Source organism: Mobula birostris, chromosome 1, assembly GCF_030028105.1.
Source record: "Mobula birostris isolate sMobBir1 chromosome 1, sMobBir1.hap1, whole genome shotgun sequence".
In the NCBI taxonomy this organism is placed as follows: domain Eukaryota; kingdom Metazoa; phylum Chordata; class Chondrichthyes; order Myliobatiformes; family Myliobatidae; genus Mobula; species Mobula birostris.
Window position 1 is genome coordinate 190,043,881 of NC_092370.1, and position 14,679 is coordinate 190,058,559.

A 14,679-nucleotide genomic window follows, 5' to 3' on the forward strand; every position below is an offset into this window, starting at 1 on the left:
CAATAGAATTGCATATTATTAATAATTGTCTCATGCAATGTGTTGGGGGTTAGAAGATTTGCTCAGCAAAGTAGATTGTGGAATAGTTTGTTATGTATTGGCTATAATGTTGGATAGATTAAGAGTGGTGTTTTTCCATTTCTTCTGGATTAGTTTTAGTTGAAAGTACCTGAATAATTTCAGTGTCAGTTGGAAATAAATAGTGTGTAGTAGGCATGCAGGAAATAAAAATTGTAGCTGGATGCAGAAGGCAATAATTTAAACTTAGAATATTTGAAATTAAAACAAGTAAATTTGTAGTGCTAACTGACTGGGTTGGAACAAGTAAAGAGCAGCAAAGACATGCATGGAAAAGATGACCAACAAAAGAATGATAAAGAAAATACTGTGTAGCTGCTGACTGAAGAAACATGGTACATTATGTGATGAAAAATAGTACAGAAGATGTAGATATGGTAGAGTCTTTCGACAAACTATTTTCTTGGAACAGTTTACATTTCTATATGATGTGCAACTTGTTAAGTGTGATAAAGGCATTCTATATAAGCATCAAAATAACTAGTGCGAGGATAGGACCACTGAAGGATAAAGGGAGGGACATATTTTTGGAAGCAGAGGATATGGATGATGCTCTGAGTGAGTAGTTTGCATTGGTGTTTACCAAAAAGAAGGCTGTGGAAGATAATGACTACTAAATGCTAAGGCACTTTGAGATAAAGAAAGAGGTTCTGTTGGGTCTCTTAAAAGCATTAAGGTAAATAAGTCCCCAGGGACTGATGGGATGTACTCCGAGGGAGGCAAGAGATGAGATTGCTGGAGTCATTACCAAGATCTTTGTAACATCTAGCTGCAGGTAATGTCCCAGCAGACTGGAGGTTAGCTTATGTTCCATTTTTCAAGAACAGAAATAAAGATTATCCTGGAAGCTATGCGGTAGATCAGTGAGTGTTACATCAATGATGAGGAAACTATTGGACAGAATTCATAGGGATCAGATTTATGAACATTTGGAAAACGATGACCTAGTTAGGAAGTCAGCATGGCTTTGTGTGGAGCAAGTCATGTCCCCCAATTTATGATGGGTCTCGTCAATGTAGAGGCAACATCGGGAGCACTGGACACAGTAGACACTATCAGCTGATTCACAGGTGAAATGTTGCCTCACCTGGAAGGCCTGTTTGGGCCCTGAATGGAGGTGAGGAGGAGGTAAATGGGCAGGTGTAGCACTTCAGCTGCTTGCAGGGATAAGTGCCGGGAGGGAGATTAATGGGAAGGAAGAAATGGACAAGGGAATCATGCAGGGAATAATCCCTACAGAAAGCAGAGGGGATGGAGGTAAAGATATGTTTGGTGGTAGGATCCCTTTAGAGATAGCAGAAGTTGCAGAAGATGAAGTGTTGGACGTGGAGGTTCATGCTGGGTAAGAACAAGAGGAACCCTATTACTGTTAAGGCGGTGGGAAGATGGGGTAAGTGCGGATGTTCAGGAAATGAAGGAGGTACGGGTGAGGGCAGCATCAATGGTAGATTGAGGGAAACCATGTTCTCTGAAGAAATAAATAGGACCTCTCTGATCTGGAAAGAAAAGCTGCATCCTGGGAACAGGTGCAGCAGAGACATAGGAACTGAGGATTAGAAATAGCATTTTTACAGGAGACAGGATGGGAAGTGGTGTAGTCAAGATAGCCATGGAAATTGGTAGGTTTATAAAAGATGTCAGTCGACAGTTTGGTTCCAGAGATGGAGACACAGAGATTGAGTAAGGGGAGGGAGATGACAGGTGCTGTTGGATTGGTCTTGTATAATGGAGATAACTCCCTTGTACTATGCAAGTGTAATGGATAATGGAGCAAATGAATGTTTAGGATGGCGGATGAGTGAAAAGAATGGGCTATTTTGTCCTGAATGGTGTTGAATGTCTTCAGAGTTGTTATACCTGTGCAATTCCTTGTAAAAGAAGAGAATTCCATCACACTTCTTTATGAATGTCCTGGAGCGAGATGATTGACCTGGTGCCAGCCAGTAGGCACCACCAATGGAGAAGAGGTAACATGGGGTCAGAGAATGTTGAATCTTTATGGGTGTAGTTAAGAAACTGCTAGAGTAAAAAAGAACCATTATGGGAATCATATATAGACCTCCAAATAGTAGCTGAGGTGTGAGGTTTGAGGTAAAGATACTGGCATCGATAGAGAAATGGATGACAGGCAGAAGGCAGCGAGTGGGAATAAAGGGGCCTTTTCTGGTTGGCTGCCAGTGACTACTGGTGTTCCTCAGGGGTCAGAATTAGGACTGCTACTTTTTACATTATTTGTCAGTGATTTAGATAATAGAATTGATGGCTTTGTTGCTAAGTTTGCAGATGATGTAAAGATAGATGGAGGGGTAGCTTGTGCTGAGGAAGCACGTATGATAATGCATTTTGGTAAAAGGAACAATAGTGCAGATTATTATCTAAATGGGGAGAAAATTCAAACAGCAGAGATGCAAAGAAACTTAGGAGTCCTCCTACAGGACTTGCAGAAGATTAATTTACAGGTTGAGTCTGTGGTAAGGAAGGCAAATGTAATATTGGCATTTATTTCAAGGGAAATAGAATATATAAGCTAGGAGATAATGCTAAGGCTTTACAAGACACTGGTCAGGCCACACTTGGAGTATTGTCAACAGTTTTGAGCCCCATATCTCTGAAAGGATGTGTTGTCATTGGAGAGAGTCCAGAGGAGGTTCTCAAGGATGATTCCGGGAATGAAGGGGTCAATATATGAGGAGTGTTTGGCAGCTTTGGGCCCGTACTCACTGGAATTTAGAAGAATGTGTGGGGATCTCATTGAAACCTACCAAATGTTGAAAGGACTAGATAAGGTGGATGTCAAGAGCCTATTTCTTATGGTGGGGGTATCCAGAACTAGAGGGCACAGCCTCAAAATTGAGTGGCGACCATTTAAAACAGAGGTAAGGAGGTTTTTTTTTAGCCAGAGAATAGTGAATCTGTGGAATGCTCTGCCACAGACTGTGGTGGAGGCCAAGTGTTTATATTTAAAGCAGAAGTTAACAGTTTCCTGATTGGTCAGGGCATCAAAGGATATGGCAAGAAGGCAGGTGTATGGGGTTAAGTAGGATCCAAGATCAGCCATGTTGAACTGGCGGAGCGGACTTAATGGGCTGAATGGCATAATTATGCACTCTTATGTCTTATGGTCTTGTGGTCTTATTCTTTGACGCCCATTGACTTCAGTTTTAACAGGGCTGCTTGACACCATGCTCCATCATATGCTATCTTCATGTCAAAGATAATTACTCTCACCTCAGTTGACCTCTGGAATTCAATTTTTAAATCTGTTTGGGTTAATACTGTGATGAGATTGGGGACCAAGTTGTCCTGGCTAAATCTAAGCTGGATGATGCTGAGCAGGCTATTGGTAAAATTGCTGTTTGTTAGCCAATGAGCAAGAATCGATTGATAAGGAGTAATTAAGTTGATTAGGTTTCTTCTGCCTATTTTGAAAAGGACATGTTGGCTAAAAACAAGCAGTTGGAGGAACTCAGTAGGTCAGGCAGCATTGAGGGAAATAGACAGTCAATGTTTCGAGATGAGATTTCATTTGGACTGTGTCTCCATATTGTTGGCCTTTGTTATAATTACAATGGAACAGCTTGACTAGAGGTGTGGATATTTCTGGTGTTCATGATTTCAGTCGAATAATTTCATCCCATGACTTTTTTAGTGATTCTCTTTCAGCTGCTTCTTGATATTGTAAGGCTTAAATAAAATTTGTTTGAAGAATGGCCTCTGCTCTGGCTGCACTCTCAGATACGCCAGGCCTAAAGATCATTGATTTAGTCTGAAGCAACACAGGTCAGGCAGCATCTATAGAGGGAAATGAACAGTCCATATTTTGGGCCAAGACCCTTCATCAGGACTAGAAATGAAGGGGGCACAAGTCAGAGTAAAAAGTTAGGGGGAAGGTGAGGAGCACAAGCTGGCAGATGATGGGTGAGTCCCGGAGAGTGGAGAAATGTATTTGGGTGGGGAAGATGAAAGGGAATGATGTTAGAAGCTAAGATGATACATGAAAGAAGCAAATGAATCTGAAAGGAAAGGACGATAGACCGTAGGATAAAGGAAAGGAGATGGTGAACCAGAAGGAGGTGATTGGTTTAGTCTGTTGATTTTGGCGTGCATACCTTGGTGCCTATTGCATGTAATTTTCACTGATTATTATGTGTGTTGGCTTTTTTACAGCTTTGTCACTTCATTTTCAGGAATTTCTGGTGTCGCTTCTTGCACATCCTTTGAATTAGGGTTGACCCTTTTGACATGACCCTTTTAGCAAAGTAAGGATTATGCTCAGCCATGGAATTATGGATTGTTAAAATCCTAATTCAGATGTCATTGTGTAACAGTAGTAGTAGATATGGAATTATGTATTTGAGGATTTCCATTATCCCTCTCAATTGACACAGTCAAATGTGAGCTCAGAAAAAATCAGGAACAGAGGTTGGCAATGTTCTCCTAATTTTGTGTCGATTTGTTATACGGCAGAGAATATGTCCATAGTTCTCTATGAAGAGTATAGTACAGGAACAGGCCCTTCAGCCCATGATGTTTTACCATATGAATTAAACTAATGACATCTAATCCCTCTCGTCTGCACATCTTCATTACCTTTCATTCTTTTGTTGTATCTACCTTCAGCACCACTCCTGGTACTGCATTCCAGGTATTCACCCCTGTGTGTGTGTGTGTGTGTGTGTGTGTGTTTAAAAAAAAATAGCACCGCATGGTTCCTTTGCACTTTCCCCTCTAGTATTAAACATTTTGACTCTGGGGAAAAATACACTGCTGGCTACTCTATCTATGCAACTTATATTTTTATAACATATATAAGGTCTCCCCTCACTCTCTGCCACTCCAGAGAAAACAATCTTGGTTTGTCCAATCTCTCCTTATAGCATCTTTGTAAACCTCTTCTGAACCCTCCCATAGGCTCCACAGTCTTCCAGAAAGAAGCAACCAGAATTGTATGTAATATTTCAGATGTGGCAAAAGCACAGTTTTATAAAGCTGTAACATAACTTCCTAACTCCTGAACTCGACTAATAAGGCAAGCATGCTATATGCCTTCTTTACCATCTTTATCAACTTGTGTAGCCACTTTCAAGCAGCCATAGACTTGGATCCCTCTACATCAATACTGTTAGTGGTCCTGCCATTAACTACATGCTTTTCATTTACATTTGACTTTCCAAAGTGCAACACCTCACAATTGTCCAAATGAAACCTTATCTGCTATTTCTCCACCCATGTCTGCAACTGACTTGTATCCCAATGTACCCTTTGGCAACCTCCCAAGCTATCCACAATGCCACCAATCTTTGTGTCATCAGCAAAATGATTAACCCAGTCATTATATTTTAATACAAGTCATTCATATGGATCACAAACATTGGAGGTCCCAGTACAGATCACTGCAGAACACTTGTGAAACACCACTATCAGACATTATCGCAGACAACATCATGGACCTCCAGCCAGAATAAGACCTTTCGAACACTGGAAGTATTCTAAAGACAGGAAAACCAATCATGCCTGACAATGGAAGTCAAAGCTAACATAATATACAAAAGAGAGGGCATTTAAAAGTGCAAGAATTAGTGGGAAGTTACAGCATTGGAAAACTTTTAAAAATCAAGGCAACTAAAAAAACACACGAGGGGAAAAGATGAAATATGAAGGTATGCTCACCAATAATATCAAAAATGATACCAGAGTACAAGAGAGGCAAGAGTAGATATTGGAATCAGAATCAGTATCAGGTTTAATTTCACCAGCATGTATCTTTAATTTGTTGTCTTTGCAGCAGCAGTACAGTGCAATACATAATAATAGAAAAAAAACTGAATTATAGTAAGAATATATACGTGAATGGTGAGGGCCTCTGTCGGTCGGAGTTGACCATGGATATTGTATTCTAGCTGTCTAGATATGAAAGTCTGGGCAGTACAATATGGAGAGCAAGCTGTTGTCCATGTAGCAAGCTCCCCATCTGCACGCAGCTGATGAACCCAAAGTTACAGCAGAGACCGATACAGCGACACAGGATTTTGCCAGTTGCCTACAACTCAATGTAGGGACTGCCTTAAGAACTCCAGCTCTTTGGGGTTTACTTCCAAAGCCTTCCTCATTGCTGTAAGGCAGTAGAGGTTTGAGATCAGAATTTTCCTTCTGCTAGATGAGCTGCCAACCATGGCTGACCAGCGACTGGTTTTAAGGTGCTACTAACCTACCTTTGCCCCTTCCCCTATCAGTAGAAACGGTTCTGCTGGGCTTAGTAGCTAAGCCACATGTACAGGCCAGGAGCTGGACTTGGTTGTTAGGGGCTATTTGAGGCGCATGCCATTGGGAGCATTTAATAGGTAGTGGGAGCATGTCCCCATTACCACCTCTGACTCTAACAACCCTAAGGAACCAAGTATGTATAAGTAATACAAAAACAAAATCGTAAGGTAGTGTTCATGGGTTAAATGTCCATTCAGTAATCTGATGAGAGAGGGGAAGAAGCTGTTCCTGAATTGTTGAGTGTGTGCCTTCAGACTCCTGTGCCTAATTCCTGGTGGGAGAAATGAGAACAGGGCATGTCCTAGGTGATGGGGGTCCTTAATGATGGCTACTGCCTGTTGGAGGCATGGCTTCATGAAGATGTCCTGGACACTGTGGAGGCCAGTGCCCATGGTGGAGCTGACTAAGTTTATAAGTCTCTGCAGCTTATTTCAATCTTGTGCAGTAGCTGATGCACCCTCCCCCCCAATCCCCTATACCAGATGGTGATGCAGCCAGTTATAATGCTCTCCATGGTACACCTATAGAGACTTTTAAGTGTCTTTGGTGAAATACCAAATCTCTTCAATATCCTAAAGAAATTTAGCTGCTGTCATGCCTTACTTGTAGCTGTATTGATGGGCCCAGGATAGATCCCTCAGAGATGTTGACATCCAGAAATGTGAGATTGCTCACTCTCTTCACTCCTGAGCCCTCTATACAGACTGGTATGTGTTCCCTCATCTTAACCTTTTTGAAGTCCACAATCAGTTCTTTGGTTTTATTAACGTTGAATGCAAAGTTGTTTCTGCGACACTACTAGCTGATATATCTCACTCCTGTACTCCCTATTGTTACCAGTTGAAGTTCTGTGAACAATGGTTGTGTCATCAGCAAATTTATAGATGGTACTTGAGCTGTGCTTAGCTGCACAGTCATGGGTGTAGTGAGAGTAGAGCAGCGGGCTATGCACACACCCCTGAGGTGTGCCAGTGTTGATGGTCAGTGAGGTAGAGATGTTATTTCTGATCCGAACAGATTGTGGTCTTCCGGTTAGGAAATCGAGGATCCAGTTGCAGAGAGAGGTACGGAAACCCTGGTTTTGGAACTTTTCAATCAGAACTGTAGGAATGATTGTGTTTAAAGCTGAGCTGTAGTCAATAAACAGCATCGTGACATAGGTGTTAGTATTGTCCAGGTGATCCCAGGACCGCTGGAAAATGACACTAGAGAGATAGTAATGGTGGGGGGGGGGGGGGCAAGGAAATGACAGACAAACTGAATAAGTATTTTGCATCTGCCTTCACTGTGGAAGACACTAGTAATATGTTGGAAGTTCAAGGGTGTCAAAAGGCAGAAGTAAGTGTAGTTGCTATTACTGGAGAGATTTTGATGTTTGGGAAACTGAAAGGTCCGAAGATAGGTCACCTGGACCTGGTGAATTACATCCCAGGGTTCTGAAAGAGGCAGCTGAAGAGATTGTGAAGGCATTAGTAATGACCTTTCAAGAATCACTAGATTCTGGAATGGTTCTGGAAAACTGCAAATGTCACTCCACTCTCCAAGGAAAGGAAATTATAGGCCATTTGGTCTGACCTCAGTGGTTAGAAAGGTGTTGGAATCAATTGTTAAAGACACGGTTTTGGGGAACTTAGAGGCACATGATAAAATAGGACAAACTGAGTATGGTTTCCTTAAGGGAAAATCTTGCCTGACAAATTTGTTGGAATTATTTGAAGAAATAACAAATAGGATAGACAAAGGAAAATTGGTGGCTGTTGTGTACTTTGATTTTCAGAAGGCCTTAGACAAGGTGCTGCACATGAGGTTGCTAAACAAGAGCCCAGAATATTACAGGAAAGGTACTAGAATGGGTAGCCCATTGACTTATTGGTAGGAGGCAAACAATGGGATTAAGGGAATCCTCTTTGTATTGGCTGCCAATAACTAGTGGTGTACCACAGGGGTCTGTGTTGGGATGTCCATTTAGAACGGACATAAGGAGAAACTTTTTTAGCCAGAGGGGAGTAAATATGTGGAATTCATTGCCACAAGCGGCTGTGGAGGCTAGATCACTGGGTGCATTTAAGGCAGAGGTTGATAGGATCTTGATTAGAGTGTGAAAAGTTATGGGTAGAAGGCAGGAAAATAGGGCTGAGAGGGAAATGGATCAGCCATGATGGATTAACGGAGCAGACACAATGGGCTAAATGGCCTAATTCTGATCCTATGTCTTATGGTCTTATAGTCTTTCTCTTCTACAGACAAGCCTCATCTGAATCTAAACAACAAAATGACGATGGATCCCATGCATTTTCATCTTCTAGTTGAGCCTATCATGAAGCATCTCACCAAAGACTTACTAACATCCATATGGACAATATCTACTTCTCTATCTTCATTGATTACCCTGGTCACCTCCTCAAGATGGATTGGATTTCTACATTGCTACAATGGTACTTGTCTCCGTTCTTGAAGATGTTTGCAATTGCTTGTGGTTTTGGTTGACCTTATCTGTTGAGAGGAGAAAGAAACATCCTATACTTATGCAGAAATTATTTCCAATAGTATTCGTTGAGAGTTGGGTTTTAACTTCTGACCTTGGGGTAAGATTAAATGTCTAATGCCAGAGGGCATGCATTGAAGGTGAGAGGGATATAAGGAGTAAGTTTTTTACTCAGAGAGACATTGATGCCTGGAATGTGCTGCCTGGTATGGTGGTGGAAGCAAATACGTTAGAGGCTGTTAAGAGACGTTAGGATAGGCACATGGATGTAAGGAAGACGTAGGATATGGACATGGTGTAGGAAGAAGGATTAGTGTTTGGGAGTTTTTTATTTGCTTTTTGGCCAGTTCGGCACAACATTGTGGGCCAAAAGGGCTGTTCCTGTGCTGTACACTTCTGTGTTCTATGTTATATGTTCTAAGTCTAAAGCCCACTGTAGGTAGCCTTGCCAATTGATAGAATGATAAAGAAGGCAAATGGTATGTTTACCTTCACTGGTCAGGACACTGAGTGAGTCAAGAAGTCATGTTGCAACCATATCTGGAGGGTTAGAGGCTGAGGAAGACCTGAAGTTTGTAAAATTATGAAAGGCATTGATACGGTAGAGTTAGAATCTTTTTCTCAGGGTTGAAATGTCAAACACTAGAGGGCATAGCTTTAAAGTGAGAAGTGGAAAGTTGAAAGATGATGTGCAGGACAAGTTTTCTTACACAGTGGTAGGTACCTGCTATGGGCTGTTAGAGGGAAGTGTGGAAGCAGATATGAGAGTCGTGCTTAAGAGGCTGTTAGACACAGGAATATGCAAGGAACAGGGATATAAATCATACACAGGCAGAAAATAATTAATTTGACACAGAAATTGTGGGCCAAATGGGAATGGCCTAGTCCTGTGCTGTAATATTTTATGTTCTTTCAATAAATGTAATTCATAATTACATTTCATTCAGTTTCTTCTTATTATGTTGTGCCCAGATCACTGTGATATATTATGAAGCAATGTAGTCTTCTTTAAATATAAATGCAAAAATGAACTTGTATCTCCTTTAAAATCAGAATTAGAGTCATTTGCATTGATGCTCTATTTATTCTTAACAGCATCAAGTTAATTATTGTGATATGTGGCAAAATATATCAATATTAAAACATACCAAAAAATAAAAATGAAAAATGCACAGGAAATAATGCACCTGGAAGAGCATTAGAGAGTGTGCAATTATGCATTTTCAGAAAGCAGAAATGAGAAATTTTAAGGAAAGGTGAGGGGAAAAGGTTGTAAAACCATCAAGAAGAAATACTTGCAGTTTTCTCAGACTAACTGAAATCAATGCTCACAAATTTGGTTTGTCAGTCATGCCAATCTGCTCAAGCAAGATTTCTGGCCCTGATTAAACTTCAGCACGTTTTTCAAATCCTGTGTTTAAAAAGCACATTCCAGTGAAACGTGCCCCAGCAAACAATTCTTAAATTCTAAATTAAAAGACCCATCATGTTGGCAGCTCCAAAAATCAATGCCATAGATTCTATAACAGTTAGACTTTCCAGTTCCTACTGTTCAATACTGTTTCTGTTTCAGTACTTAGGAAGAAAAGCTGAGCACAAAAAAATTCATGCCTTGGCTATTATCCAACAGAATGATGTTTCAACTGCATTTGAAAACAGAAATCAATAACATCTGTGGCATAATGGTTAATTAAAGAAGCTCTTCAGCAGACTTTGGATGAGAGGCTGAGCCCCAAATAGAGGCAGCTGAAGCCTGATTACAAAGGCATAGATGAGAATGAGCGACAGAGTATGAATGGTTTCTTAGCAATGAGCAGAGAAACCAAAAGCTGAAATGCGCACAATGGAAAATAAAAGTAGATGCTGCAGATGCTGGAAATCTTGAGCAACACACAAAATGCTGGAGGGACTCAGCAGGTCAGGCAGCATCTATGGAGGGAAATAAACAGTCAACATTTCTGGCCAAGACTTTTAGCAGGGCCTAATGAAGCACTTTGGCCTGGAATGTCATCTGTTTATTCCCCTCCATAGATGCTGCTTGATTGTTGAGTTTGTCCAGCATTTTGTGTGTGTTGTAGTATATAAAAGTAAACTTTGTCTGGGTTCTGTACTACAAGTTGCAATATGTAATGATTGATTAACAGACTAATTCTAGGGGTATTGCCTCTTTTTTTCCCCCACCATCGGTGGTCCTGGCAACCCTCCCCGGTGAGGCAGGTTTGCTTGCACCACTTCCAGCCTGGTATGCTGCATTCCATCATTCTGTGCTCTCGATGCAGCCTCCTGTGCATTGGTGGAACTATGTATAAACTGAGCAAGTGTTTTGCGGGTCCACAACAGCCATTTCAGATTTCCTTTTGCATGTCATTTTGGTTCTCCTTCCCGCTCTCACAATGGCATGTCTATCCTCAGCCTTCTGCACTGCTGTCATACCCATCTTCCCATCGCATCTACTTGTATCACCTGCCAGCCCTGGTCAACCCCTCCACAACCTGGTTTCATTGACACATCATCTCTCCGCCCCCCGCCTCCACCCCCCACAAATCTGGTTCCATGTATTACCTACCAATCTCTATCCAGTATTATGAATCAAGGTGGGCACATAGTTAAGGGGACTCCTAATCGATGATTTAGAAATATTTATTATAACATCCATGTTTTGTAATTTACTCTTCTTCCTTTAAATCCATGAATCCAAAATACATGTTTATTGACTCTGTTCATGGTTATCTCAAGCTTTCATCCACAGCAGACTGGAATTTATTTGCTTAGGAAAGAGTGGGGAAATGGCACCGTATCCTTTGTTTGATTATCATTACAGTTGATGTTTTTTGTACTTCTAGAAAGAGTACTATCGTGCTGGTTAAGTTAATAGACTTGCATCCAGAAGTCTGGACCGTTGACCCAGGGACAATTTAAATGTATCCAAGACAGATGAGAATTTAAATTCAAATAATTAAATTAAAATAGAATCTCTCTTAGTGATGGTAACCATGAAACTACAATTATGTTGCAAACACCAGTCTGGTTTACTAATGCCCTTTTGGGGAAGGAAATCTGCTTTTCTTGTCTAGTCTGTCATTTATGTAATTTCAGACCCAGTAATGTGGCAGATGTTAATTCCCTCCTCAGCTGAGTAATAATTATTCGATAGTGATGTCCACAGCCTTTAAATAAATCAATAATTTTAAAATTTTGACTAGTCCACTTCTCTGCACACAGCAATTGATCAAGCTTCAAACCCACTCAATAAGAATTGTGTTTTCTTAGACTGAAATCATATGTTAATAACAACAGAATCCTCCTCAACACCAGCCAGACTGAAAAAGTGAGATTTGGTGTAAGCAACCATATATATATTTTAGGTTAATGCTCTATGTGCATTGCTAAGACATAAAAGGCTTAATTGAAATATGAAAAAATATGACTGAGAAAATAGACATCTTTATTATAGCAGTGTTACTTCTCGCTTCCCTGTTGGCTCGCTTCTCTGGTGTCAGTTTAACCACTCATATCATAAAGGTGCCAAGTTCAGAGTATCAGTCATTGTTTTGTTAGCAATACCACATATGCACTACGCCTATGGAAGCTTTAAGGTAAGGGTTCTTTCTGTAATTCTGCCTTCTCAAGAAATTTGTTTTCCATATTCTGAAGGTTCAGTAAAGCCAATCTACCTGGACAATCAGAGGACTTACAAAGCAAAATACCTCAGATACAAGAAACCTGAAATGAAACAGAAAATTATGGAGATACTCAAAGTCTGGAGACGTTTGTGGAGAGAGGAATCAAGTTGACATTACAGATTGATGATTCACCCTTCCTTCAACTCCCTCACATCAAGTTTGCTCACTTTCAGCAAGGTTGCTGCCACTCCAGAGCTTCCGTGGGGTTTATGAGAAAACTCCAGATGTCTTGGGGGAGTATTTTACTTAATAAATGCTTTCATATCTATGCAGTCTTTTTTGCTTAGGCCCTACACTCATCATCATCATCATCATCATCATCATCAGATGCTGTGCCCAGTTTGAGCTTTGACTGCCATGGCCCACACACTCCTGTTTTAGGTCAAGTGGATCAATTCATTGGTATTCATTTCCCATTCTCTGGCTGCTGCCTCCATCATCATTTGTCTTTGTCTTCCTCTGGCTTTTTTCCCTTCAATCTTTCCCATAATTACCATGCATTCTAACTCCTCTTTCCTAATCACATGTTCAATGAAGTTACTTTGCCTTTTCATGATCTCATACATTATTTCTCTTTGTGTTTGCTCTGTTCATAACATCCTCTTTAGATATTCATTTCCTCCATGATATTCTTTGCATCCTCCTCAAAATCCACATCTCTGCTGCTTCAATTCGTTTCCTTATGTTACTAGATATTGTCCAACATTCGGAGCAAATATAACATAAGTGGAGAAACGTAACACTTCAGTATTCTGAGGCAGGTTGTCATGCCTAGTTTAGTATTGGTCAGTATACTCTTCATTCTCGTAAAGGTCACTTTTGCCATCCCTATTCTTCTTTTGATGTCCATGTTGCACCTGCCATCTGATGTCACCCAGCTTCCTAAGTAGCAAAAGTTCTGTACTTGTTTTATGTCTTCCCCGTAGGCCCTACTCTAGGCCTTCTAAATATACTAAGCAAATTTGCAGCAATGGCAGTTAATTTCACAATGAAAAACATTGAAATTATGCTTTAACTTGTGATTGAAAAGCATCTTTTTCCTATTTACTCCTCTTTTGGGTCACCTTTTGAATTTTTGAACACCTTTGTGTAATCTCTACACCCTTTTCCTGTGGTGAAAAGAATCCCTTTTATTGTTGCTTCTTGTTACTATAATTTCAGATGCTTATTAAAACTATTACAAAATGTAATTTGTATCTTGGTCTTGGCATGCTACCTGAATCAGTGTGGTCAGAAAGTGATTGATTATATTTCTAATTGTAGCTTAACCACTTCAATTTTTATATTTTGGCACTATTTGTAAACCTGAGTTCCACATGTTTTATCACAACTTGGCAACTTTCTGCATTCCTTATTAAAACCACCTGATCTGAATCTAATAGCCCTCAGCTGGAAATCAATGTGTACTTTATATGTTGTTGTTCTGAAATTCCTTACTCACATTTCTCATTGAATTTCATACAAAACCCTACTATATTAGCCTTCTATATATTTCTGAAAGAGTCGGCCATATATCCCACATTTGTCCATATTTTAAATCTTGTGATTCCAGTATCTGAGTCTAATTGAGAAGATGGAATATCCTAACACTGGGCATTGTGAAATAAGAGGGATGGTGACAGTTCTGGAGTTAAGTTGCCTTTTCGGCAACTCAAAAGTCTCGGTAGCTATGAAATTTAGGTTCAGTTAATGGTTTGGATTTTAAAATAAAACCTCATTGGTAATGCTGACTACAAAACTACTGTACTTCTGTAAAAACCCTTCTGATTCAGCAATAGTAATACATGAATGATGGCAAACATGTTACCCTGTTTATAAGTGACTTAGTTACTTCAATGTACTCATGTTATTTCTTTTGTATAATATAACAATAAAAAATTTGAAAAGAAAAGAAAGTGACTTAGATGAGGAAGTGGAAGGGTGATTTGGTACATATGCAGATGATATGAAGGTTGGTGGTGTGGAAAATGTAGAGGTTATCATAGGTTACAATTGGACATTGACAGGATGCAGAGCTGGGCTGAGAAGTGGCAGGTGGAGTTCAGTCAGGAAAAGTGTGAAGTAATAAACTTTGGAAGGTCAAACTTGAAGGCAGAGTACAAGGTTAATAGCAGGATTCTTAGCTGTGTGGAGGAACGGAGGGATCAGACTAGAGTTAACAAAATTCCA

General features: G+C 40.2%; 1 protein-coding gene across 6 annotated transcripts in view; it reads left to right on the forward strand.

Moving 5' to 3' along the window:
* The window catches only part of mbip (MAP3K12 binding inhibitory protein 1), a 42,448-nt gene extending 28,117 nt beyond the window's left edge, over window positions 1-14,331 (forward strand). For 5 of the 6 annotated variants that reach the window (XR_011887127.1, XR_011887123.1, XR_011887120.1 and 2 more), the window contains 2 exons: window positions 8,586-8,777; window positions 12,482-14,331. The gene's annotated coding sequence lies outside the window, so the exon portion shown is untranslated. The remainder of the gene's footprint in view (window positions 1-8,585; window positions 8,778-12,481) is intronic. The other variant, XM_072267582.1, reaches the window with a different exon arrangement.
* Window positions 14,332-14,679: the final 348 nt, after the last annotated feature.